The 26168-nt window shown below is 36.8% G+C and overlaps 1 long non-coding RNA gene across 2 annotated transcripts; it reads left to right on the forward strand.

The window, feature by feature from the left end:
- Positions 1-16884: 16884 nt before the first annotated feature.
- Positions 16885-20959, forward strand: LOC143721441 (uncharacterized). Of its 2 annotated transcripts, none has more exons than XR_013196735.1 (4): positions 16885-16951; positions 17084-17191; positions 18925-19165; positions 20495-20959. It is a non-coding gene; the product is annotated as an uncharacterized LOC143721441 (long non-coding RNA). The 2 variants fall into 2 exon arrangements; XR_013196736.1 differs by having other exon boundaries at positions 16914-16951; positions 17126-17191.
- Positions 20960-26168: the final 5209 nt, after the last annotated feature.

Consider the following 26168-nt stretch of genomic DNA (forward strand, 5'->3'; position numbering starts at 1 on the left):
CTGAAGCAACTATCATCGTGTCTGGACCGCTTCCCACGTACCGACTAGGACAAGAAAGGTTCAGTAGATTATTTGCTCTAAATGAATGGTTAATGTCATGGTGTAATGAACAGAAACTGCTCTTTGTAAATAATTGGAATCTGTTCTGGGAGCGACCTAGGCTCTACCGTGCTGATGGCCTGCACCCCAGCAGAATCGGAGCGGCTGTTCTGTCCGACAACATCTCCAAGACGTTACACACCATATGACTAGTAAGTCAAAGTCCAAATCACAGTCTTTGCTGTCCCAACTTAATTGATATAAGTAGTGTAGAACATTATATAGAAACTGTGTCTATTCCTCGCTTAGTGAGGCCAAACAATAAATCTAGTGTAGGATCTAGCAAAAATCTTATTGTAATTAAACCAGAAAATCTAAATATCAGTGAACAAAAACAATTTCTAAAGCTAGGTCTTCTAAACATTAGATCGCTCACACCTAAGGCGGTTATTGTAAATGAAATGGTCACAGATAATAGTTTCGATGTACTTTGCCTTACTGAAACCTGGCTTAAACCAAATGATTATTTCGGTCTAAATGAGTCTACTCCACCAGGATACTGTTATAAGCATGAGCCCCGTCTGATCGGTCGTGGCGGCGGGGTTGCAACAATCTATAGAGATATTCTTAATGTTACTCAGAAAACAGGTCACAGGTTTAATTCGTTTGAAGTACTTGTGCTAAATGTTACGCTCTTAGATGCAAGAAACAAATCCATATTATCTCTAGCCTTGGCTACCCTATATAGACCTCCAGGGCCCTATGCTGATTTCCTAAAAGAGTTTGCATACTTTCTCTCAGATCTATTGGTCAATGTCGATAAAGCAATAATTGTTGGAGACTTTAACATACACGTAGATAATACAAATGATGCGTTAGGGACTGCGTTTACAGATTTATTAAACTCCTTTGGGGTCACGCAAAACGTCAGCGGTCCCACTCATCGTCTAAATCATACACTAGATTTAATTATATCATATGGAACCAATCCAACTGATATAAATATTATACCGCAAAGTGATGATCTCACTGATCATTACATGGTAACTTGTATAATACGTACTGCTGAAATTTGTCACGTTGCGCAACGTTATCGACCAGGCAGAACAATCCTTCCAACCACTATAGATAGATTCTCAAATAGCTTACCTGATCTATCTCAGCTGCGCAGTGCACCCAAACAAACAGATGAACTAGAGGAAATGACTAGCAGTTTGAGCACCATGTTCTCTAGTACACTAGATATTGTTGCACCAATTAGATTAAAAAAGGTAAGAGAGAAAACTAAAGCACCATGGTACAACAGTGCTACGCATGCAATCAAGAGAGAAACTCGTAACTTAGAGCGTAAATGGAAACAAACTAATTTAGAGGTCTTTAGAATCGCGTGGAAAGACAGTATGTCACGTTATAAAAAGGCTCTAAAAGCAGCAAGGGCTGAGCATCTCCGCAAACTAATAGAAAATAACCAAAATAATCCAAGGTTTTTATTCAACACCGTGGCTAGACTAACAAATAAACAAACATCACCAGAGCAAAATATTCCATTACAATATAGTAGTAATGATTTTATGAATTACTTCAATGAGAAAATAGAAAGCATCCGAAACACAATTGTAAATATACAATCCTCTATGATGTCTTATGATTCAGCCTCAATTATGGCCCCTCTAGAACAACTACACCGCTTTACAACTATAGGACAGGAAGAGCTAAATAAACTTATCATTGCATCTAAACCAACAACATGTTTATTAGATCCAATACCCACTAAACTACTGAAAGAAGTGTTACCTGTAGTCGAAGAGCCTCTTCTTAATATTATTAACTCGTCTTTATTTTTAGGTCATGTTCCAAAAATATTCAAGCTGGCAGTAATAAAACCTCTCATTAAGAAACCGCAATTAGATCCAAATAACTTAGCAAATTACAGACCCATCTCAAATCTTCCATTTATGTCTAAAATACTAGAAAAAATTGTGTCCGCTCAATTGTGCTCTTTCTTACAAGAAAATGATATCTATGAAAAATTCCAGTCGGGATTCAGACCGCATCATAGCACAGAAACTGCGCTAGTTAAAATTACAAATGATTTACTTTTAGCTTCTGACCAAGGCTGTATCTCAATACTAGTTCTACTCGATCTAAGCGCTGCGTTCGACACTATCGATCATAAAATACTCCTGGATCGACTACAAAACTACACTGGTGTTCAGGGACAGGCATTAAGCTGGTTTAGATCTTACTTATCAGACCGTTACCATTTTGTCTGTCTAAATGGGGAAAAATCAAAGATAACGTCAGTAGACTATGGAGTGCCGCAAGGATCGGTGTTAGGCCCTCTGCTATTCTCAATATATATGCTGCCACTTGGTAATATTATAAGAAAACATGGAATTAATTTCCACTGTTATGCTGATGACACTCAATTATATATCTCATCACGACCAGATGAAAACACTAACTTATCTAAATTGACAGAGTGTCTAAATGATATAAAATGCTGGATGACGTGTAATTTCCTGCTATTAAATTCAGATAAAACGGAGGTACTACTTATTGGTCCAAAAAACTACCCACAAAATCCCTTACAATACAACTTTAATTTAGAAGGATGTCCTGTTACTTTATCCACTACAGTAAAAGACCTGGGTGTTATACTAGACCGCAACTTGACTTTCGAAAATCATATTTCATATATTACAAGAACAGCCTTTTTCCACCTTAGAAACATTGCTAAGCTACGCAACATGCTATCTGTTTCTGATGCAGAAAAGTTAGTTCATACTTTCATGACCTCGAGACTAGATTACTGTAATGCTTTATTAGCTGGCTGTCCTACATCCTCAATTAACAAGCTACAGTTAGTGCAAAATGCAGCTGCTAGAGTTCTTACTAGATCAAGAAAATATGATCATATAACACCTATTTTATCATCTCTACACTGGTTACCTATTAAGTTACGTATCAATTACAAAGTATTCCTACTGACCTATAAAGCCCTAAATGGTTTAGCTCCTGTGTATTTAACAGACCTTCTATCGCCATACAATCCATCGCGCTCTTTAAGATCACTAAATTCGAGGCTTCTGGTCATTCCTAGGATATCTAAGTCCACTAAAGGAGGGAGGGCGTTCTCGCATTTAGCTCCTAAACTCTGGAATAGCCTTCCTGATATTGTACGAGCCTCAGACTCGCTGTCCCAGTTTAAAACTAGATTAAAGACGCATCTCTTTAACCAAGCATTCACTTAATGCTTAACCTTTGATACTGCTGAATCGGTTCGAATGCATTAACATTATGAACATCAGCTATGCTAATTATTTCCCATCTGCCTTTCTGCTGTTATCTCGGGACGCTAGTCCCGAGGTAAATAGCGTTCGTCAGCTCCAGTTTGTATCCAGCCTCTCACGGAGACTTCAGATGCCCCAACGCCTGTGAAGAGACGACTCGACGCCTGTGAAGAGACGACTCAAAGCCGGCGATATGTTATGCCATAAATTAATACTTGATTAACTAACTGTATTTTTCTATGTACATTTCCGAAATGCAATTTCTGTAAAGCTGCTTTGAGACAATGTGTATTGTGAAAAGCGCTATACAAATAAATTTGAATTGAATTGAATTGAATTGAATTTACTGTTCGTGGCTGTTTTTGCCCCATTGACTTCCATTATAACCACATTTTTTGATTGCAAAGCCATGACAACATATAATCATGCATTTTTGATTGTTGGTGGTTTTCCCTGTTGGGAAGAGGTCAAATTTGTAATTTTTACTGTTAATAACCAGGTGGCACCATTAACCCTTTATAGGCCTGTGCAAAAATAAAGCTTAGTTTCTGGCTTTTACATGGAGTGTAAAGCATGGCTTTTGCATGATTATGAAGTATAATAGCATATTAAAGTGTGCGTGTGTGTGTGAGTGTCAGTGAGTGTCAGTGTGAGAGAGAGTCTGAGAACTCACCTTGATGCGTCTGAGAAAATCAAAACATGCACCTCAACTCTCAGAACTACATAGAGTAAACAAAAACAAAGTAAGTCTAAGTGGCATTTGCTGCCTTTTGATGGTGAGAAATGCAGACTAAACAAAAACAAAGCAAGTGGATTTAAACACTTGCATTCAAGCCTGCTGGTCATTTGTCAGTTGATGGTGAGAGGAGCAGCATCATGAGTAAGCGCTTGACTTGTAGTGAAGTTTTAGACATAATTATGCAGCCTGACCCCTCCAGCGAGCTGCAGGATGAGATATTGTCTTCTGCCTCTGACACCACAGACTCAGGAGAGTCAGATCCTGATTTGGATGTGGCGCCCTCATCATCCTCTCTAGATTCCACTGAAGGTGAGGAGGATTCTGTGGATCCTGGATCTGGGTGGATTGGGAAAAACGGCGAGGTGTGGTATTCCACCAACATGGAGACAACACCCTTTCTACAGCCTGCCAGAGGCGTGACTCCAGGGCCGACGCGCTATGCCATCGCAAGGGTCCAGAGTGTGGATTCTGTGTTCAATCTGTTTTTTACGGAGGAAATGATTGACCTCATTGTCAGCATGACCAACCTCCATGGACGCCGCACTATGAGAAACTGGACCGTTGTGGACTCCACAGATCTCCATGCCTATATGGGGCTACTGATTTTGGCCGGCGTGTACAAGTCCAGAGGGGAGTCCACACGTTGCCTGTGGGATGATCGCAGTGGTCGTGCGATTTTTAGAGCCACCATGTCCCTCTCAAGATTCCATGAAATAAGCAGAGCTCTCCGTTTTGACGACAAGCTGCAGAGACCAGCTCGCCGTAGAGACGACAAGCTTGCCCCGATCAGATCCCTGTGGGAAATGTGGACGCATCGCCTTCCCCTCCTATTCAACCCTGGCAAAGATGTCACAGTGGATGAGCAGCTTGTGCCATTCAAAGGGAGATGCAGCTTTCGGCAGTACATGCCAAAAAAACCAGCCAAATATGGACTCAAAATTTGGGTGACTGCTGATGTTGCCACATCCTATGCCTGGAGGTGTGACATTTACCTGGGTAAGATAGGTAATGCTGCAGAGGTGGGTCAGGGAAAGCGTGTTGCCATGGAGATGACAGAGGGACTCCAGGGCGTCACTGTCACTTGTGACAACTTTTTTACCACCTACTCACTTGCTCAGGAGCTTCTGCGGAAAAAAATAGCCTTGGTCGGGACGATCAGGAAGAATAAACCTGAGCTGCCACCCAACCTAGTGCAGGCTAAAGGACGGCCTGCCCTCTCCAGCGTTTTCGCCTTCACAAAGAACACCACGGCTGTGAGCTATGTTCCGAAACCGGGGAGGAATGTGCTCCTCATCAGCACAAGGCACCGCGAAGCAGTGGTGATGGAGGGACCAAAGAAGAAACCTGAGATTATTGCAGATTACAACCGCTGCAAGGGAGGTGTCGACAATCTAGACAAGGTATGTGCCATTACACATTTGTTACTAAATGCATCCTATTCCTATTAACTTTTACTTGAATACATTTGCTTGTTAGAGATAATTTTAGGAGATACTGTTTGTGTTTTGACAATGTCTGCATGATTATTCTCATTGTCATGTGCAGCTTCAAAAATACTTATTATGAAATCTGTACTTATTATTTTCTTGTTTTATATTTTTTATTTTTGTAGGTTGTCGGCACCTACAGCTGCAGAAGGAGGACCAATCGGTGGCCACAGGCGTTATTTTTCAATATGGTGGACGTCTCGGCATATAATGCTTTTGTCATCTTCACTGCTGTGGATCCCACCTGGAACCAGGCAAAGCTCTTTCGGAGGAGGCTTTTCCTTGAAGAGCTGGGAAATTCTCTGGTCTCTGCCGCCATATTGAGGAGAGAGCGCCTCCCTCGCGCACCAGTTGCTGCTGCACTGGTGAGAGAAATTCAGTCTCCTGCAGCTGTCCCGCAAGACGTAAATCCACAGACCCCAGCAGACACCAGCAGCTCAGAAGTGAAGAGGGGGACATGCAAGTGCTGCACAGTACAAAAAAAAAGAACATTCAGCACTTGCATCCGTTGTGGTGGACACATATGCAAAGAGCACCAAGTGGTATGCTGCAAGTCCTGTTGGAATGACTGAAAATACACACACACAGAGTTTGTGGTTTGTTCAATTGTTTATTTCTTCATCCATCCTCAACTGTTGAACCATTGTTAAGTTTATTTGAAGTTGTTGTTGCATTTTGGTTCATAATAAAGTGTTCATAAATTTGATCAGATGCTGAGTGTTTTTTGGTTTTTTTTGCACAGGCCTATAAAGGGTTAATGGTGCCACCTGGTTATCAACAGTAAAAATTACAAATTTGACCTCTTCCCAACAGGGAAAACCACCAACAATCAAAAATGCATGATCATATGTTGTCATGGCTTTGCAATCAAAAATGTGGTTATAATGGAAGTCAATGGGGCAAAGACAGCCACGAACAGTAAATGAGGGAGAAAAAGTTAAAATCTGTTGCTGCACAAAAACTAACAATGCCTCAAAACCAATGTTGTTTCTAATCTTTGACATGTCCAAGACTGTGATAAAAGGTAAAAAAAAATCCAGTCTACAATTACATTTTATATTGAAAATAAGTCATTTTGTGTTGTTTTTTTCCCAAATCAGTGACATCATTTCTGAATTTGGCAATTAAAGAGTTAAAATCCTGTTTTTAAAAAAAAAATAGTAGTTTTGAAAAGGACTGAGGTTGATTAATAGATTTATGCAAAAAAATGAAAAAAAAAAAATGATCTGATACATTTTTACAGCAGTTTAAAGTAGTGGCTTTTTTCAGCCACTAACATAACGAAAGGGTAGTGAATTTGCCCACAGTGTACTGTTGAGTTTTTGAAAAATTTCAAAGCATTTTCCCAAAATATGTGTTAAAATAAGATTTGTCACCAAAAATCATTCCATTTGCTGAAACACAGAAAAAGTTATGGACAAATTAAGACTCAAAAATACCCCATAGTGGCTGAAAAAAGCCACAACAGCACATAAGAATTTTCCATGAATTAGATGTACATTTCCAGTCACATATTTTGATATGCCTATCCTTGGGGCAAAGAAGTGTGATTAATTGTTTTTCATGTTCAATTATAGTGCACTCAAAATTACAAAAGAATATTTATGACGTTGAAAGAGTAAACATTCATAACAGTTTCTTAACAGACTTAAGTGCACTTTGTAATAATATAAGAATTATTTCCTTAAAAAGTTTTAAAAGTAAATTAGTTTTGCAGATAAATTGATTCATAATTTGTATGGCTACAGACAAGATTAATTTCAAACATCTAATCGTACGACTTCAAATAAAAAGGTTATGTGTGTCCAAACTTTGAGATATATTGTACATGTCAAAACTTATTTATTCTATGTTTTTTTTAGCTTTCAAAGAAAGTGGACACTCTTCATTTGAAGTCAAATTATAGAATGGCTGTGGAGTCTGAGACGCTATGGTAATTGTGAGCACCGAAACATCAACTTTAATCTCATCTCAATCTCAATGGAGAGCTGAAATAAATTGTTAGTTACCCTCCTCTTGCTCTTTCGCTCTCTCTCTCTCTCTCTCTCTCTCTCTCTCTCTCTCTCTCTCTCTCTCTCTCTCTCTCTCTCTTTCCTGTTTCACGCTCTGTGTCTCCTCTCTTTTTATGTCGGAGAAAGGGAATGGCTGGAGAAGTGTAATTATTAGTGCACAAATCCATTCACTCCTCCTAGGTGGAGCAGGGCAGAGCCAAAGAGTGCATTACATAACTTTAATCACACCTGGAACCTCATGATTGATTATCCTTAAATACATTTCAGCTCCAGACAATACAACATTAGCATAGCTGCACAGAGACGCACAGGCCTATTCCTTAATTTATTCAGATTGTTTCACTACATTAACACAATAATAAAACCTTTGGACTCCATTTGATCAATGGTCATCAGTGACCTGATTGTCTAGCTTACCATGTTACCCTAGAGACTGCAGAGAGTGTAATACCATGTCTACACTGGACTAGAGTGGTATGTCATGATGCATCAAAACAAAATCAATCACATTATAAACAATCAAAGCTGTGTTGATGGAAGCAATGCTTCTATTTTGGACACTCTGCATGGTACTTTATTTCTCCTATCTGTCTAAAAAAATATCTGTAATGTATTTTAATAAACGCTAGTTGATATATCAAATTCAGCTGATAATTGTATTCTGGTTTCCACCTAGGTATCATCAATACACATGACTGCTCCAAATTAAATTCTAATATTAAGGCTGAAATGTCGTATGCTGCAGTAGCCTATCCAACTGTATTTGATCCTGACAGCCATATACGCCATCTTACATCGGATTCGGAAATGCTTAAACTCAATCCTGAATATTCAATATTATGATCTTATCACTAAAGTAGTAGTACTACGAAAGAGTGGCGAGAGCAAACTCCACTTCATCGTTGCCCTAAAAGGACTCCAACTGGCTGGCCACGTCCTTCGAATGAAGAACAACCAGATTTTCCCGGAGACAGCTAAGACATGCGATCCGGGGCCAGGAAAAGAAATGACAATTTACTTACCATAAATGCTTGTCAGTGCATTCTGCAGTACACTTTAATTATATTTCAAAGAAAATAGAATTGTGAAATTCTATATAAAGTCCTAAATTTAGTCCCACTTATTGTAAGAAAGAAAAGACCCAACCTCTCAAAAGACAAGGACAAAAATACAATGAGATATTCCTTTCAAAAATATACAGCAGTTAATCTGCACATAAACAACATTTAACATTTTTTACTTAATTTTCATTTAACTTTAGCTAATTGAATTTACGTAGATTTGCAAAGAGCATTTTTCAAATAACGCGCTTAGGTCTGTCAGTATCACATGTGCGTCATGATCAGGCATTCGGCTAACTCATAGCTCAATACACGACCAAACTCATTAAAATACCATTTGTTAACTGCTCAAAGTAACTGTTAAAAACACATTCACGCAATATTATTCCCATTTTAAAACAAAGATGAACTCTTATGCGTCTTTTACATACAACTGCATATAACACATCAGCACATTTAATATTTGATCACCATTTATCAAACATTTACACACAAAAAAACCTCAGTAATAGAGAATTTATTAATTTCACTTACCAAGAGAATTCGATTTTTCAATCATGAAGTTTTCAGAAAGGCAAAACTCCAACTTTAAGTCGTATTTTCCCTTTAGCATTCGCGCTAACATTCACCCGTAATCATTGACTGATGACATTCAATCCACACTTTTATTTTAAAATCTCTCTGTTTTTCTTTCTTTTCTAAATTAGTTTTAAGGTTTTAATATATGTATTTTATTATTTTCTCTTCACATAAAAAATAACTGTTTTACATATGCTTGAGTGTTAGTCTTTTTTTTTCCTTTTTCTTACATCAACAGGATTTCTATAGTGACCTGGGTTAGACTACAGTATAATTCTTTTTTACAGGGGCCATCCCTTTCTGCAATTCCATTGGTTGCTACATCACTTCATCTCTGTGAAATGATAGTGAATGAAAGCGTAATTAATCATGAATAATATTGATCTTGGGCGATTCAATTAAGCGGACGGCACTGGGTGTTTACAGGGTCTATAACATTTTGTGATCTGATCACTGAACCATTTAGATGTATTAATTAAGCAGACACCTTTATCCAAAGCATTTGGCAGCTACCAATGGCAGAAGCAGTTAATCCATGAGAGAAATCAAAGGTTTTAAACAGAGCTTGCCTGACTTCAACATGCAGTAATGTACATCCAAAGTTATGCTTCTAGCTTATAGGACCCTGACTGAAATAGCAATGAAGTCTCTGTTATATATATTTCCTCGGTATATTTGGAACCAATAGTGTTGACATTTTGTGCTCTTTTCAACATGCACTGATATGTAGTCATGAAATCAGAGATCCACCCCTTGGCCACTGCCAGATGCTGGTAAACTAGAGTCACCGCTGGGTCCAGTTCCCTACAGCATGAATAAGGTAATAAGACAGAGCCGTGATTTATTCCCATGTGAATGTGAGGAACAGGCATTTGTACAGGTGAGTCCACTGCAAACGGGAGGCTGCTGTGCTGAGACCTGTCAGCTGGCCTCCATCATCTCCTGCATGCCCTCGTATCTCACAGATGTGTCATGTCATTCACTAATGGATGCCCGAGGGCCCACAATAGCACACTACGGGCTTTTACTGCGCAGACTATATAGCACCGGTGAAGTCAAGGTCACTTCGGCTTTATAGTGATTCACCTGTCATGTTCTTGTGTGTTGATTTGTGAACTGTGGGGAAAGACTGTTTGAGTGTTTCTGACGGAGATGTGTGGCAGTGTGGGAACCTCTTCGTTTTCATCATGATCATCATACCTAATTTTCCACATATGTTTAAGGCTTTTAAAGGAGTGTTGTGACATTTCCGAATTCTCTTATTTTGTTAATTTTTTCATTATTGATTCATAATGTCACTGCAGTTACAAATTTCAAAGAAGCTAATCAATGGTGACTACTCAAAAATGTGAGCGCATCACAATCTCAATCTCTTGTGCAATAAAGGACTTATCACCTGAAATCTGGAGCTGGATTCTTGATTTTTGGGGTGATTGATGTCAAAATACCTTTGGTTATGGTGTGCTGACACCAGATGCAACATGCTTTAAATAGGGCCTAGAAGGGTCTAGGTCTGGTTTGGATGTTCTTTGGTTTCGGAACCAAGTCGGTACTGAAATGTGAAGATACCAGCATTTCCCTCCAGCATTTTGAGCGCTGTTGAACAGATTCTTAAACACCTCTGGTTGGCCATTGTGTTCACGCACTCAAGATAAATATGTGATTGGCTACAATGATAGCCAATCACAAAAACATGTTATCTTCACCGAGCGCTTACACAGATACACACGGGAGCATTTGAAAGCAGGCGTCTATCAGCGGATCCCTAATTTATCCACTGATTGTTGGATCTGCTGATAGACGCCTGCTTTCAAACGCTCCCCTATCTGTGTAAGTGCTGCGTGATTTTTTTTCCCCTAAACCAGTCTTTGAAGTGTTGATCATTGTAGCCAATCACAGACATATATGTTGAGCGCGTCGACACAATGACCAATCAGAGACATGTTGAGTGCATCAACACAATGGCCAATCAGAGACATATATTGAGCATGTTAATACAATGGCCAATCAGATACATACAGTGCTTAGCATAAGTGAAAACACCCATGCTAAAGTTGACTAAAAAGAGGAATAAAAAATCATCTTTTGGAAATTGATCGTAATGCCTTAATTTAAAAAATGAGGAAAAATCCAACCTTTAAGGACACCAATTTTCTTTGTGAATGAATAATATATCGTAAATAAATAAATTTTCTTCCTTAAAATACAGGGCGCATAATACAGGACACCCCTATGTTAAATTCCAATAGAGACAGGCAGATTTGTATTTTTAAAGGCCAGTTATTTCATGGATCCAGGATACTATGCATCCTGATAAAGTTCCCTTGGCCTTTGGAACTAAAAAAGCCCCACATCATCGCATCCCCTTCACCATACCTAGAGATTGGCTTAGTATTTATTTATTAAATACTTAGTATTTGTATTTAATTTGCATTGTAGTGTAAAGGTATATATTTTTTAAAAAGTACTTGCAAATAATCTAATATTAATTAAAAGCCTTTACTGTTTCTTAAAACACTTAAGTACACTTTTAAAAAGTTTATAATAATGTCAAAAGACAAGTTTTATGTCAAAGTACATTTTAAATCATTGTTTTTAATAATATATTTTACACATATACATATACTTTTTATGTTGCACTTGATAATAATTGTAACTTTATTAATGTGTAACTTTGTAAGTTATATTTGAAATGTACCAAATTGCAACTTCAACATTGCAAATGTGTAATTACAAATATATTTAAATTCATGACATAAACATTTAAATAGAAATGGCATTTAAGTAGATCCCGAGGAGATCAAGGGGAGGTGGTAGATAGATAGATAGATAGATAGATAGATAGATAGATAGATAGATAGATAGATAGATAGATAGATAGATAGATAGATAGATAGATAGATAGATAGATAGATAGATAGATAGCAGGACTCATCAAAAAGGATAGTTATTAAATGGCAGTGTAGTACTAAATATTCACAGTAAAGTGAGAAAAGAATACAAACAAAACTACAAACAAACATACACTTGACTCAGTGCAAACTTAAACGCATAAATGAAAAAAGAAAACAAATTGCTAAAGGCAGCAAAATTTACATAGACATTTTCAGCAGTATGTCTCCCATCTTTTCCCTTCCCAACAGTCAGTTTAGACTGGATTATATAGCCTAGGACAGGCTCATTAATTGCAAGACTGTACCAACTGCAGGGGCATCAATACCAGAAACCTTTAAAGCATAAACAATAGTTTAACTTAAAAAATAATAATAATAAACACATAAATGTAATCCTCAGACTAAAACAAAATATAAAAAACACCATAAGACATATCTTCATGCCTATATCCCCATGGGTTAAATTCCCTCCCCTATAAGTACAAATGGTTTAATCCAACACCAGAAAAAGGGGAGTTGTAGTCCCGCCCCCTGAAGGCATAGAACCAGTGTTGCCAACTTAGCAATTTTGTTGCTAGATTTAGCAACCTTTTAACCTACCCTAGCAACTTTCTTTTCAAAAACCACCTAGCAACAAATTTAGCAATTTTAAAAATTTATTTGGCAACTTTTGGAAAGTGACTCTAATCCAAACAACACGCGTACAAGCTAGTGAAATAGACTGAGCGGTTCATTCATAATTCCTTAAGATCGCTGTGGAAATGTGGAAATCGCTGTGAAAACCGGAAGACAAAATACAACGAGAAGGTCTATAGCCAGGCACAGAGGCTGCGGGCATATATATATATATATATATATATATATATATATATATATATATATATATATATATATATATATATATATAATCGTAAAATTACGTAAAACTACGCCGTTATGTAATATGTAGATATTATTTGAAATGCTAATTTAGATTTGTTTGTAAAAGATATATATATATATATATATCTTTTACAAACAAATCTAAATGAGCATTTCAAATAATATCTACATATTACATAACGGCGTAGTTTTACGTAATTTTACGATTACGTAATGACGTCATAGTGCAATGACGTCACAACGTCATTTAGCAACTTTTAGCAACAAATCGATCTGCCTTTAGCAACTTCCCCAGAAAATTAGTTGGCAACAGTAGAACCAGGATATGGTGAGTTGACAGTTTGGAGGGTAACTGTTTGCCATGTGGGATTAATTGCAGGTTTGAAATAACAAAATGCATAACTAAAACGTGTATTTGTGTGGTTAATGGGGAAAATACATCATATAGAAACTGTAGACATAACACGTTGCAGTGATCACTGATATGTGCATGTGATATCTGTAATCAACAAAAACCACATGCAATATTAAACTATAATACCTTTTGACTTAATAGCAATTAACACGTGTCTGAAAACATTTCGTTCAGTTTGCCCTTAAGTCTATTATTTCTGTTATAAGATCTCTTTTTAAAAGTATGCTAAAGTGTACTTTTTCACATGGATCTAGTCTCAATATTTCAGTTATATTGTGGAATCTAATGAGAAGCATTGACTCTGTTTTCATTGATATTCTACCAACATCAAGGGTTCGATTCCCATGGGAAAGCATGAACTGATAAATGTATAAATTGAATGCAACAAGTCGATTTGGATAAAAGTATCTGCCAAATGCTTAACTGTAATGTTGCATCAGCTTCTACTTCATCCCTTGATGTATGATTTATCATGTTTTAGATGTGCACTTATTTGCTTTTAAAAGTATTCTCTATGGTTCAGTTCAAAATGTGGCAATTCAATTAATAATAATCTAAATTAAAAAAAAATGTCCTTCAATGTAAAGAATGTGTATTAATTTAATGTCAGATTTATTAACTTAGAAATCAAATGAACTGTACAGAAATTTGTTTTTTCAAAACCTTGGCTGATACAGAAAACCGTATACTCTACTTCAGGTTTTATTGTTGTCATATTACACACTAAAAACGTAATTATCCTCACCTTGAGCAACATTGAGTGAGTCAACTTAGTTTAAATAGACCAACTAAAAAAAATTTGGGCGATGGGATTAGATAACGTGTCGTCCCATACTCCATTTCCCTGACATTGTTCTGTGCTTAAGGTGAATAAATGTCCCCCTAGTCGTCATTATCTCACCCTTGCTTGTGATAAGATAAAGCGTGCCCATGACTGGTTCAAATGCGACGTCTCCTGCGGGTTATTATGCTACATTTGCTAAAAGCCGGACATTTAGTGAATTTATTCACGCACATTTTATGCGAGAGTTCCCAGGCGACTCTTTTGCAAGCCCATTCACAGTCGTCCTGAGGGGAGACAGACTCAACACAATGTTCTCTGTTGGGCTGCTAATCACAGGACCCTGTCTAATAATTGACTCGGCATATAAGGAGGGGCGGCCCGGGCCACCCTGAGGCTTTTAGCTCACTGCTAACAAACACAGCCTGTCGTCCCTTTCTTCAGCACATGGAAAGTTAAAATGAGCAGGAAAATTGGCGTTTTCACGCAGTCTCCTAATGACGCAGTCATAAACGCACTCATTACGACATATTTTTGGGATTCATATTTGGGATGAGCAGCAGAGGGTTGTTTAACTGAAGCAGACATGGGACTGAGCTGCTGTGTAATGTCTGGCCCTTGCCCTCAGTGCAGGGAAAGCTGTGGGGACGACTGTCTGTGTGTCTGTCACGTGGACGAGCCCTGTGTGGACCGCTGCTGTGACCTGTGCTGTCAGTTCTGTCTGGACGGCTTCTGTCTCATCTGCTCGGACGACTGCCGATACACTCTGTGTTTCATGTGCACCAGGTTGGCCGACTCCTGCGCTGGCGTTCTGGTCACCGAGCAGCCCGGATCTGCACAGAAACCAGGAGAAGGTAGGAGTAGCAAATGTGCAGTTTTAACCTGTACATTGCCGTGATTTGTTTCGAAATGTCAGCGAAATCAGTGATAGGTTCCATGAAATCTGCTTCATAAAGTGATTGGTAACACTTTACAATATTTATAATAATCTTTGTTAATGTTAGATAATTAGGGGTGTAGCTATACCCTCATGTCACGATTCGATACATATCACGATACTAAACTCACGATACGATATTATTGCGATAGTCCAAGGCATATGATAAAAGGTTAACCAAAAAAAAATGAACTGTTGATTAAAATGCTAAATTTGGTATTGCATTGTGGGTGTGGATATTAATAGGCTTGGACTTGGGTGCTGGTGCAAAAAAATTCTTGATTCTGAGCTGAAAATATAAAATTATTTTAGACGAATATGCTTGCACTTTGTCGCTAATTAGATATATTTAAAATAATGTAGGCCACATTTTCATGGTAACATAAGACATTTTGGCATTATCAGGACCCACAAACATTCCCCCATTGCATTATTATACATTATATATAGTAGTTTAATATCGTACTGACACAAAAACTTTGAAAACTAGATTTTTTTTTTTCCTCACACAGTAATTTTTATTTTGGGTGAACTATCCACGATACATATTGTTGCATTTTTGTATTGCGATATATTGTGACACGAAATATTGATACACCACTAGTTAATGATTTGTTCATTTTTTGTTTACATTAACTATAAAAGATTTAACTTTGGGTTTTAACATTATTCATGTTACAGTCATATATTACACACTAAATAGTCAAGTAAAAGTAATAAAAATGTCAATTATAATACATCATTTAACATGCCATTAAGTGTTGCATTCAGTTTGCACAGAAGAATATATTTGATAAGATATTCCAATGTGTAGGCCCACTTTTTCACAAGGCTATTCTTGTAAATAATGAAACCTTAAAAAAGTATACCAAGTTAATCTTAATGCATTATAAAGTATTAACAGTGGTGGACCAATAAGTGTTTTTAACGTGTGTAATAAGTGTTTTTAACGTGTGTGAAATAAGTGTTTTTAACGTGTGTGTGCGTGCGTGCGTGCGTGCGTGCGTGTGTGTGTGTAAAAATAAGTGTGTTATCAAAAGTTATTGTCACGTTTTTTTATTTTTTTTTTTTTATTATTTCTTGACCTGTAGGTTCTCAAGGAGGCCAACTGGTTTAGATCACCTGATGTGCGTAATGGAAGCTGATGGGTTGGATGAAGACTTGTTTCCTACTTTATGATGCCATTTTTGTACAGCAAGGGACTGAAAAACTATGACGGAAATGATTTTTTCTACAGTGCATTTGTAGCCCATGATGCAATGTGTATATACAGGATTGCACTATTTGTATTGCACAATGAAAACTGTATATTGTAGCCCCAAAAAAAAATACAACTGATTCTGTGAATTATCAGAGTGTCATCTGTGAAATGTATCTAGAGGATCTATTCAAAAGTTTAAAAATATAATTTGCATGAATATTTTTTGCATTCATGCAAAATAAAAAAAATAAAAAAGGTTTTCCCGAAATGACTGACTCTCAGAAGACAGGCAGGGAAAACAGCAGCACTACTGGAAGGCCTCTCAGCCAATCAGATTCAAGGACCAGAATTAACTAATGATTATTTAAACTTTCTGTTCATCAAAGAATCCTAGGGAAAAACAACAGAAGGGTTGTTCTTCTTAATAGAAGTACAACTATTCAAGAGTGAAAACACTCATGCAAAACAACAGGTATGCTTTAGAATGACTGGCTCTCAGAAGACAGGCAGGAAAAACTTGATTTGCACGCCCTTTAAACACGTCGTCACAGAGGCGCAGTATTTATATGTAAGAATCCACCGAGGTGTATGTCAGACCAGCCCCGTCAACATCACAAGCAAGACATCTTAGGTAATTTTGAATTAACTTTTTAGCTTGATTTTTAAAAGGCGAACAGGGGACAGCAGGAACAAAGGGGGTAAACAAGATCATCTGAGAAACAGAGAATGTCTTTTCCATGCTCTTTTTCTCTTTTTGTGGCAGTGCCGTGATTGAGGATTTTAATTTCTTCTCAATTTCATAAAGAAAAAAAAACAGAAGTGGGACTGAAGGAGAAAGAAGATTCTAAACGTCTGAAGGCGCTTCAAAAAGGTACATTGAATTGAAATGGCGGTTGTTCTCTGATAATTTGAGTCATCCGAAACATATCCGGCGCTCGCAGCCTAGTCCTAGGGTAAATTATGTGATTAGAACTGATTTTTTGTGTGTGTGTGTGTGTGTGTGTGTGTGTGTGAAAAGTTTGGTGTAATAAAAGTGTCTAGATCTTAAGGAGCTCTAAGCTTTGAGTTTGTGAAAGAAAAACAGATGACTAGGAGGAACTCAATGCTTTTTGAATGATTGTGCTGGCATTTTGCCCTACAGCAGCTTGGCTGAGCTTATAACATTCATTTCACAACTATGTCACTCATTGTTCCCATTTAAGTCATCTACAGTGGCCGAGAGAGCTCAACGCGCTGCAACTGCAGAAAACACATGCAAATAGAAAAACACCCGCGGAATACAGAAATGTGCTGCAAATAGCACAGACCACAACATAAATGTTTCCAGTGGACCCCAATAAGTGAAGAACCCGGCAGGGACATGCTTATTGCTCAAAATGGGAAAACATGATTAAAATGGGGAAAAACGGAAGTGAGCATCGATCCCTATCCCTTCTCCCTTTGAAGGGCAGAGCCTTGAAGTGGGGACTTTGGAGTGAGCCACTAGTGTGCCATCATGTAGCCGTTTGGAACGCACTTGGCGAAGGGAGCGACGAAAGACAACGTCATTTCCTCATTATTTTCACCTGGGATGTTCCCATGACAACGCAGCACAGTGTCCATCAGCTACGACAGAAATTCCGTATCATTGCTGTTATCTGTTGCAAATAAATGTACATTTTATACAAAAAGTTTTAAATATGCGTTATATATCTGTGTGTGCGTGTCGCAACTTTAAAACTTGCCGTCTCATCTTGGGACCTGCATTACCTTAACATTTCTTACCCATGAAACTTATCCAAACATAACATGACAAAATTATACAATGTAACTGATGTATAAATTAGTATCTTACCCTCATGTTCTTTTCTCTATCTTTTTAATTTTTTATTTAATTTTTATTTTTTGTCTGTTAACTCTTCTCATTTGTATTCTGATGACATTGAACATATTGTTAATACATTTAATATATAATTGTATTTAAAAAAGTGTATGGCATGTCAACTTTATATGTTTTGCAATAAAAAATAATTGAGAAACAAAAAAGTAGTAGACATTGAGCAATATCATGTCCTAGCCGGGTTCGTCATTTATTGGGGTTCCCTAGAAACATTTCCGTTGTGGTCGGTAGTGCTAGTATTTGAAGCGTGTTTCTGTGTTTGGATGTGCTGTGAACCTTTGAAGCGCGTTTCTGTATTTGGTTGTGTTGTGAGTATTTGGAACACTCATGTGTTGTAAAACAAATGAAGATGTTTTCTTAATTTGCGGGTGTTTTTCTATTTGCATGTGTTTTCTTAAGTTGCAGCGCGTTTAGCTCTCTCGGCCACCATAGGGTAATCACCGAATGTGAAAGAGAACAAACAAAAAAAACGGGCAAGCACCGGCACGTTCATATCTAAGTTAACTGTTATTACAGGTTCAAAACATCTTTCCAAATTAAGAGTTTTCCGTGGAGCAAAGTGTCAACAGCATTCAGATAAAGCTCGCGAGATCCATAGGTCATCGATTTATTTCCATATCAGTTAATGACAAGGAAACCATGCTCTCAGATAATAATGGAACGTAATTACCATCGATTAATTCTCCGCATCTCCTAGTCCCAGCGTAACTCTCTCATCTGCCTAGGCCCGATCCAGGAGACTAGCCATGGAGGAAGATTACAAGATACCACCACCGTCCTATGAAGAAGTTATTACCCAGCAGCACACGAGCAACACTAACCAGAGCTCGCCCGATAAGACTCGGGGCTGTTGCTGCAGGTGTTGCATAAGCACCAAAAACTGCCTGATGAGTCCGGAGTGCGGCCGAGCTCTCAGCATCGCCAGCGTGGTCGCCATGTGTGGCATGTGTATTCGAATGTTTGTTTGTAAGTATACCTCTCAGGACGAATTTATATGTGTACACACTACCGTTCAAAAGTTATGGGTCAGTATTTTTTCTTTTTCTTTAAAGAAAGAAATTCATACTTTTATTCAGCCAGGATGCATTAAATTGATCAAAAGTGACAGTAAAGACATTTATAATTGAACGACAAATGTAATGTAATTCTGTTTTAAATAAATGCTGTCCTTTTGAACTTTCTGTTCGTTAAAGTCTCCACAAAAAATATTAAGCAGCACAATGTTCTCAACACTGATAATAATCAGAAATGTTTCTTGAGCATCAAATCATCATATTAGAATGATTTCTGAAGGATCATGTGACACTGAAGACTGGAGTAAAGATGATAAATTCAGCTTTACCAACACAGAAATTACATTAAAATATTTTAAATTGTGATAAAAAAAATTGTTTTAACTGTATTTTTGATCAAATTAATGCAGCCTTGGTGAGCATAAGAAAGTTTCAAAATTATTTAAACAAAAATCTAACCGACCACAAACTTTTGAATAGCAGTCTATATATGAGTTATTTGGGATGGATGGAGGGAGGAATGAGTATTTTTAAATGGAAGTGTATATAGGAGGTAATTGCCTGAAGAGGCGATGCATGGAGGGATGGATGGAACAAACTTGTTCAAATCAAAGGTGCTCTAAGCAATGTCTGCAGACACCACAGGCTCCACAAACGGCAACAAAAACAAACTGGGCTAACCCGCACCATGAAACATAACAAACTGTTCCAGCCATTAACCAATAAGAAGAATTTGGGGGTGGGGTTTGGGGGGTTAGTGCGCAGATGAGGAGGAGGGAGGGTCTAGCTAGCCTCCATTTTGTTTGACAATACTTTAAAAGTCAAAAAGAAGTGACTTCAGCCAAAATCACTTAGAGCACCTTTAAGCTACTCATTAAAAAAAAAAAGTCCTTGTTCTTGTGAGGACATTTTTTTGTCCCTATGAGGAAAACATATTATAAATCATATTAAGTGATGTTTTTTGAAAATGTAAAAAAGCAGAACGTTTCCTGTGATGGGTAGGGTTAGGGTTAGGGGATTGCATATACAGTTTGTACAGTATAAAAGTCATTAGGCCTATGTCTATGGAAAGTCCCCATAAAACATGTAAGCCCAACGTGTGTGTTTGTTATATTCTTAATATTGTTTACCTAGAACTGCGAAACAAATTTATATCAGACTAAAAAAACACATTTCATAAGTCTTGTTAGCATAGCAAACATAACAGTTCTGTGCTCTGCTACTGTGATATAGCTTTGTCTGAAATTTGTCATCCATTTTTTGTCTTTTCTTTCTTTTTCAGAGCACAGTCTCTTGTGCACCATCTATTCCAGATCTCTCATTCAGTTGTGGCCTTCTAAAATTAAAAGACGCACAAAGGCATTTTCTCTGTTCCAAAACTTGATCTGCAACATTTATAAGCCCAAAGCGAATCCCAATGTTATTCCAAAAATAGTATGCAGAGCAGCATGTATCATTCACAGATAAGGTAATCTCAGAACACGTTGTGATATTTCTTTTTAAATAGTAATGTCAATTTCAAAGTATAGCTAATTTATAAACGCAACGTATATTTCAGTCAGATGTTTGGAAATATCTTAGGAATGATGTGGATAGTGTAATTCTGTTTAATTCTGTGTTTGTGTTGTCAATGTGTGTTATGTACTTCTGTGTATGTATTTATGTATATATGCTTGACACCAGTGTCAAAGACATATTTATGCTCTGTGACAAACAGAATGGACAATAAAGTTACTTTAATCTAAAACTCCATGGGAATCAACTGTGTTGGTAGAGCCTCTCATGTGCTTCATTGGCCTCATTCATGAAACACTAGCACTAAATGTAAATCATTTTGTAAAGTTATTCTTATGTCAATTGTGGCATTTAATTAAGTGTCTAAAACTTTCTACATTAGCAGCAACACTCATGCAAACTTAAGTTGCGGTCACATTTATTGCAGACGAAATAAAGTCTTCTCAAGAATGCGATCGATCGGAAATTTAGTTTGAGGGCAGATATTTTCTCAGATTTCAAATTAGGTTCAAGTCTGTAACAAATTTGCTGCATTGACCAACAGAAAGCTGCATGGTTTGAATGTGCTTTATACATCAATATACTATTGACAATAGAGTGCATTAGTGCCTGTCCCTTGAGATCGTCACTGAAGACCCTGAATGAAACTCCACAGTACGCCACTATATATATATAGAGAGAGAGAGAGCATAGGGAGATCGACTCTTTTGTGTCATTCGCAGTGCTTCATTGTAGTGGGTGGAGCTAAAGAGCTATTTAGACACGTTTTGCTTCTTTCGACTCCCTGATTGGTGTAATTTTCAGTGCAGCATCATGGATAATGTAGTTTTTTTTACCTCGGATTCCAGCGTTAAACATGATAGTGCTGGGTGGTATGACCAACAATTTATTTCACGGTATTTTTCTAAATTATACCAGTATATGAATTTGGGTGTTAATCTGGGTGTTAACCACATTTTCTTAGTAAAAACAGTCAGTTCCCTTCAAAGATACATTCATACAAAAACACCTGCGCTGCGTTTTGACTTTGTAACGTGCAGTGCTCATGTTTATTCAACGATGTCAAAGCCTTTTGGAAACTCTATTTGTGGTGGGGAGTGTTGATATTGTGAACCGATGTATTGGGAAGACTGTAATATAATTTGACAGCTATCAATTATAGTTTAACCTATCCATCTTCACCGTCGAGCTTATCTGTCCCTTCCTCAACACACTGCAACAACAGTTAAAAGCGACCTCTCTCAAACAGCGGCGCGCCGCGTTCCGATCGTTGTTAAAGCGACATACACCGCATTGTGGTATTAAAAATTAATATCATAATAAAAATAAACACCGTACTCGGTATGAACCGGTATACCAGCCAACACTAAAACATGATTATTTTAAAACTAATTTGAAATAATGCGGGATGACGGCTTCAACGAGAAAAAAACCTGTCTTTAAAGGTTTATAAGTTATTGTTAAATCATTTTCCCTATGGAGAAATTGACAACAGTTTTCACTTCCAGAACCTCTTTGGACAAGTGCCCTTTATTTTTGTTGTTTGCAAAATTTTACTAACGTGACCAACCGAACCTTTACAGTATGAGTTTCCATTTTGGTTTTGAATAGATTAGCCTGATTATAATTCAATCACAGTGAATTAAGCCTATTATTATTATTATTATTTTGTTAATGCTTCAAGAAGACAATATGTATAATAATTACACTAATGTATAACTCAGAAACCAAAATAGTTGCAATCATTTGAAACATGTTCATTGGATTTTCCAGTCATATCAGATGTGGCATAGGGTAGGCCTGCCAAAAATTTGCATTTATCATTTTTTCTAAAAGAAAACTTTATGAAATGTTGAAGTACTATAATTTATAATACTGATTTCTGTTTTAAAGGCTGTGCACTAGTCAGACCGGCTGAGTACACAATCCGAATAAAATATGCAAGATTATTTTCCAACCTGTGGTGGAAATGTTCCTTTAAGTCTGTAAAATTCCACTAAATATTACATCTGTGGACTGAGAGTGAGTAAATAAGGGTCTTCTCCATCTGTCTTATAGCCGGTATGCAAACAAATACACCTAAGTTTAGTTAATACAGCTGGAATGTTGTACCTTCAGAAGAAATAAATATTCATTTAATTAAAATATGTAAAATAATAAAAGATATTAATGTATCTGACATAAGCAAACGAGGATGAATATGGAGCCTTCATTTTGTGTAATTTTAAATAGTATTTGTGTCATTTGCAGCATAATCAGATTTTTTTTTTATCATTAAGAGAGAATAATTTATGATGGGCATTTGGGATTAAAATGACATGGTTGTTGCACTGAAATTTTTATCTCCTAATTATACCCTGAATATTTGGTGTGTCATGAATCAAAGGTCAAGCATTTCTCTGGGGCTCATAATTATTCAGGGGTTTTCTCTGGCTGCTCTCGCTCACTGGCCCATTTTTTCAATGCACAGGAAACAACACAAGATGTGATCAATCTGAAGGATCTGAGTACCGTGTTTTAGTCCAAATCACATATACTGGAATCAGAATCCATCCGAGTAATGAAGGTAATCCAATTATCGTAATCAAAGTGAACAAACGCACAGATACAAACCCCTCAGAATGAAATACACGAGAGAGAGAGAGATGAACAAAAAGAACAGATGGTTTTATATATGCTGAACAAAGCAATGCTCATGTGTAACAGCACAATGACTATTAGTTGGAGCGAAATAGCGTGCAGTACATACTGTAAAGTGCCTAGTATGTGAAACAGAAATGATAACCATTTTAACCTTCTGGTGCTCTTCAGATTTTTTACTTGATTGGAATGGTACAACACTTGGTAAAGGTTTTGGCACTTGCTATGTAAACACACACACACACAAAAAAAAAAATCATGGTCATCATTTGAAAAGGTCCTGAAAAATATAGTCACACTTGTGCTCCTCGTGGTCAAAAATGACCGCATTGGAAATGAATGGGAGATACATTTCATCTAGTGAAAACTTTTGGTACTGCGGCCAAACAAAATCTTACTTGTTTAGATTTATGGCTTTGCTTTTCTTGCAGTTTTAGAGTAAACTGTTTTATTTGAAAATATATATTTCATATAAAAATTGAAAATAGTATTTTTGTGTATTTTTTAATAACAATAAACGTAAAATTCTGAAACTTTTTTTAATTGAATTTTTTAAAACTTCTTAAAATAATCGGCCAAGTGTCGTCTTTGAAAAGAGATCAAACTTACCGGTAAGTCTGTGCTCTACAGCGTTCACGATTTTACCACAGTTTAAGTTGGACATTTAATTTTCAGGTCTATGCTCAAAAAGTGAATAAATGGATTTTAAATACGGTGTAAATATAATTTAGTACCACAAAATCCCCTAAAAATACAAAATATTAAATAAAAAACTATTATTAAACTAAAATATAGTACATCATTTAATTGAATAAAAGAAAATCTGTCATTTTTGACCGACAAGCGAAGAGCACATGTTAACACATGTTTTGATCAAAATAATGCAATTTTGGTGAAGCGCTTCTGGCTCTTATACGCTTGAGATTGTCAAAGAGAAGCAAAATTGACGATGAATGAATTTTTTATTGTTTTGTATTCATTATTGTAATGGATTCTTTACATTCACTCTCAGTATGTGATGTTTGATTCTCTCTCTGGCAGAAGTTTCTTCTTCTTCGATTCTTCTGCCGTTCATGAGCTGTCAATCATTGCATCTATTCCCAATCAGTCAGTATTGAGCAACACTTTCAGCTCTCTGGAAAGTGGAAAAAGTGCACACACAAGATCTATGAATTTCAATTATATTATTACTCAGTTCCACAGCCGGTGGTGGATATTGATTTCAAAATGGAGTCTCGGTGGATCAGTGCATATGAATGCGGTGTGACTAGTCTGGAATAATATTTTTCAAGACATTGGAGCATTCTTGAAGAGCTGGTCAGGTCAAACAACTGGCCTTGTGATACATGTCCTCAAAAAAAGAAATAAATGCGGCAGTACTTTAACACCGTGACCCCTAAAAGTGTTTACGCCACATGTAAAATGTATAAATGCCATCAATTTGGAACAGGAGCACGATTAGACCTGCTAACATTTCCAGATCTATTTCCTGATCTATCAGCTAATTTATCTCATGTAAATTAAGTTCTGAACCTTTTCTTAAACTTATATATTTGGCCACAATGGGCTGGTACATTTGACAATATTATTTATTATAATCATCATTCTCCAATTATTCAACATATGCATAACACACTTCTGAAGTTAATAAAGTATAAATAAATTTTTGCTGCTTTTTCTAATATTGGGGTAAAATACACCAGGGGCATTTACAGTATATACAGTAGAATGACATTTTTAGTGAAAGAAAGAAAGAAAGAAAGAAAGAAAGAAAGAAAGAAAGAAAGAAAGAAAGAAAGAAAGAGCCACTGATTTTAACTGAGAACCAAATGATTGTAGAATTTAATTATAGAACTGCTTCTCAGTTACATTCATTGAATATTCCTCTAAAGTTCCTCTATAAACAATAAAGTGTTTTTTTTCATCTCTTGATTTTTCACTTAAATTGGAAGCTATTATTCGACCACAGTCTTGTTTTTACATAGTTAATTAATTTATCTAATGTTCTTGCTTTATGTGTGATTTCTAGAATGTTCGCTACTGTGTTTGTTTTTTTCCTCTAGAAGAACTGAATGTATTAAAGGACAGTTCACACCAAAATAAAAATTCTGTCATCATTTACTCTTTCCAGACTTGTATGACTTTTCTGCAATACAAAAAAAATGACATGTTGAAGAATGTAACCAAGCAGTTTTGGTTATCGCTGACTTTCATTGTGGACAAAAAAGAAGGGGTAAAAAAGGCATTTCACTAAAGGCATTTCTCATATCTTATTTTGTGTGTTTGTTCATGGAACCTAATGACAGAATTTAAATTTCCGAGTGAAAAATCTCTTTAAGACTGAATGAACTACATTTTAAAAGGAAAATAAATAATTAGGCTATATAGAGCTGTTCAGTTTATAAACCTGGGAGAAAGTTTGCATTTTTAAGCCACGGATTCCCTCGAGAATTTCCTTTGGGGTTTTAGTTATGACAAAAATAAGGTCTGTGGTTAGTATGACTTTAGGAAACTTTTATGTTTTGTTACTCACAGTCACACCTCAAACATACATTGTGAAGCCATTGCATGTTTAAAAAACAAGTTCTTAATAAGTTCTGTGAACAGAATAGTGCATTCGCTATAGAGTGGTGCAATATGACATCACTTTGAAGACCACTGTTTAGCACTTCCCGTTCCATCGTCCCGAATTCAATGAGTTTTTTTGTGTACAGATGACAACGTTGTCAAAACGATCCCCATTCACACGGTTGAAACAGCTGTATTAAACATGCCAGGCCAGTAGTTGGCGATGTCACACG

The sequence above is a fragment of the Siphateles boraxobius genome, unplaced genomic scaffold (assembly GCF_051911475.1).
Source record: "Siphateles boraxobius isolate OS27281-9 unplaced genomic scaffold, OSU_SipBor_1 66, whole genome shotgun sequence".
Lineage (NCBI taxonomy): Eukaryota > Metazoa > Chordata > Actinopteri > Cypriniformes > Leuciscidae > Siphateles > Siphateles boraxobius.